Raw genomic sequence first — 3,339 nt, forward strand, 5'->3', positions numbered from 1 at the left:
GAAGTGGCTGAGTTTCCCCGAGGCTAAAAGGCACATGCGATTTACATGTATTATTATTTTTTACATGTATTATTTTTTACATGCTATTGCCTCTTCATAAATCAAATGTAATGATTTATGAACATCAATAGTCACTTTTGTTATTTTATATATAGTGGTGGAGACAATAGGGTGGCTAGCTTTGCCACCTCCAACTCACCCATTTAAAAGGAGAAAATGAAAGGAAACGAAAAAAAGAAATGATTAAATATTAATAGTGTGAATCCTTTTAAAAAAATAATAATAAAAGGAAAACAAGAAAAAATGAAACGAAAACAGCAGGAAATAAAAGGAAATAAAAAAATCAAAAAGAAATGACAGAAATCACAGAATGTTAATAATTTGAGTCTGATTTTTTATTTTTAATTTTTAATAATAATGAAAGGAAAATAAGAGAAAATGAAAGGAAAACAACAAAAAATCAATGAAAATTTCTAACACTTATATCAGCCTAAAAGTGTGTCGTCGTTTGATGGGTAACAATTTGTAGTTTTATGGCTGGGTAAAAGTGTGTTGTCGTTTCATGTGTAACAATTTGTAGTTTTATGGCTGGGTAATAGGTTTGATAGCTTCCCATTGGTCCAGAGATTCGGCATTTAACTGTTCATCCCGAAGCTAGACAGTTGTGTAAATTCACTGCTTTCAACCCATTTCTCCCGTATCTCTCATATCTTTCCATACTCTCACCTAATCTTCTATATCAGTCATACCCTCTTTTCTAAATCAAATAGATAAGGAATTAGGGCACGAGCTGTGGTTTGAACAGATAACGTCAACCTATTCTCCATCGTTTCCATCATTCGATTTACAACTTTTACAAATTATATCAAATGAAGATATAGGGTACAAATTGGGTTTGAGGCGATTCACCTCAAACCCGTTCTCCATCTCCTCTTTCTGTCGATTTGCGGCTCATCTAAATTATTAAGGATCGAATCGTTAACTTTTTCTGGTATCGAATGTAGATTTATTGTTGAAATTACCGTTTGAGACGATTCACCTGAAATTTTATCTTTATATTGTTAACCCTAATGGTTATTTGCTGCCGTTAATTTACTTTCAGTGATTGATGCAACACACAAGTTACCGTCTGCCAAATTTGGTACCGTATGAAGAATGATTGACAAAATCAGTTAGAAAAAGGTTCAAATAAACCATTTCCTTCTATGTCTCTGCTTGATGGAACGCAATATTGAGGTATGCATTACTTATGATGATTTGTACTGCATAAATCGTTGTTAAACCCTAAACTGTGTAAATTTGTTAGATTAAAAACTGTGAATATGTATAAATCTGTATCAGACTGACGTATGGACTTTTGTCGTTATAGCATATGTTCTTTTTTTGTGGCATTCTTCCCTTTCCGGCCGAACGAACGCAATAATGAGGTTACCACTAATGGTAATTTGTAATTGCATAAATTGTTGTTAAACCCTAAATTGTCTAAATTTGCTAGATTAAAAACTGTACATGTGGATAGATTTGTATGATACTGATGTATAGAGTATTGGTTCTATAGCATGTATTCTTTTATTTGGCAATCGTCTCATCCAAGCTTCGATGAAGTACCATTTTGTACATTAGCCCCTGAGTGCAAAGGTTTGTTAAAAGTTATTCCACAACACATTCTTTCTGTTTATTAATGACACTATTTGATTATTAGCATAGTTATTCTATAGAGTTAATTGCTTAATAACTTGCCCAGTTAATACAAAATAAATATTATTAATGATTAGTTTATGCAAAATAAATATTCAGAGGTGGCAATTTGGATAGATTTGAAGTACGGTTACAATTCCACAAGCTGTCTGGGAAAGCAATATGGCATAGGTTTTTGGACATATGTTTGTTTCAACTTATTAGTTTATTTCTAGAGAAAACTCGATTTGAAACTTTCATTCCGGTTCGATTCATCTTTATATAGCTATCGAGCTAGAAAACTATGAACCAAGTTTACAAAAATTATACGCAGATTGGAGCTTTAAGCAATGTATTATTTTTAGGTGCCCAATGCCCTCTCAACATACTCAAAAGTGGGGGCGGGTTTCCTCCAGGGCAGTAGATGGGGCGGGTTATGCAACTACGGGAGATGAACGCGTGGGTGGTTTAGTCCTTTCAGGTGATCCCAAACTATTGTTTTTTTTAAAAAAAAAATTATTAGTATAAGTATTGTTGCTCATTCTTTAGTTTTTACAATTACAATTTAGCTACCAAGTTATAAAAAATATTACCCCTACTAAATGTTTATGTTGAATCTATTTCCAAAATACTCCGTAGATTATTATTACAAAAAGTTCAGGTAAGTAAATCAATGCTTCAGGTACATCTTATAACTTTGAAGTTTGAAGTTGAAACTTATATTTTTCACCTATACAAAGAAAATTTGGCTTTTTAATTAACCTTAGTTTCATACATCATGATTTTGTTGAAGCTGAACTTAGAGTTGAGGTTTCTGGTACTGCTACTACGCATGCTGATACATTTAAGATTGTTGCCGTTAAGATCGTTAGTGAAGTCAATTAGTACCTTTATTTCATGTTTTTGGTGTTTAGAATCCGAATTCAAGCTATTATTATTTTGCTTCAGATAATGTGCCGTAGTTTACACCTGTTATCTGCATGAAATTAAGTAACCGTAACAAATTCATTTTGGTATATACGCCCTATTAAGACCTTACCCCTTATGCCATATTATAGTGTAAGAATTAAGATAAACATCATTTTTGATATTGTTTTCTTATTTTGCAGGTGAATATTAAGACAACCATACACAACTTCTATATAAAGCTAATTTATACAATAAATCTTCACAGGAAGTATATGCCTCCAGTTTGCGCGTTTATCTATTGTTTCATTTTAAATGTTTGGGGGGTTTTGCATTCTGCTGTGCAAATATATTTTAGTTGTATTTGCGACTGTTATGTTTTGTAATGATACATGAGGAATGATCCTATTAGAAAGTGGTTAGATTCTTTAGGAAAACTGTAAACTGCAACAACATAATTTCATATATGTAATATTAACCGTTAACAACCTTTTGAATATAATCTAGCGCATAAAACGCAGCATCGCGCGAACCGGGCCTCTTTCTAGTTAACTATATGTGATGATTGATAAACTTAACATCTAAATATATTAGAAATGAATAGTATGTTAAAAAACATCCAATATATATTTATTGTTATTCTTTATCGATAAGTATCCCTTAATTTAAAATTCTAGCAACGCCTCTGAAAATGACCCTTAACGCGTCGGGCCAATAAGAGACCAAAAATTCCATCGAATAAGTCAATAACCACGA

General features: G+C 32.2%; 1 long non-coding RNA gene across 1 annotated transcript; it reads left to right on the forward strand.

Moving 5' to 3' along the window:
- Positions 1-678: 678 nt before the first annotated feature.
- Positions 679-3,095, forward strand: LOC139898696 (uncharacterized). Its single transcript, XR_011777101.1, has 3 exons — positions 679-991; positions 1,103-2,158; positions 2,787-3,095. It is a non-coding gene; the product is annotated as an uncharacterized lncRNA (long non-coding RNA).
- The last annotated feature ends 244 nt before the right edge of the window (positions 3,096-3,339 follow it).

This window comes from Rutidosis leptorrhynchoides, chromosome 3, assembly GCF_046630445.1.
Source record: "Rutidosis leptorrhynchoides isolate AG116_Rl617_1_P2 chromosome 3, CSIRO_AGI_Rlap_v1, whole genome shotgun sequence".
Classification (NCBI taxonomy): domain Eukaryota; kingdom Viridiplantae; phylum Streptophyta; class Magnoliopsida; order Asterales; family Asteraceae; genus Rutidosis; species Rutidosis leptorrhynchoides.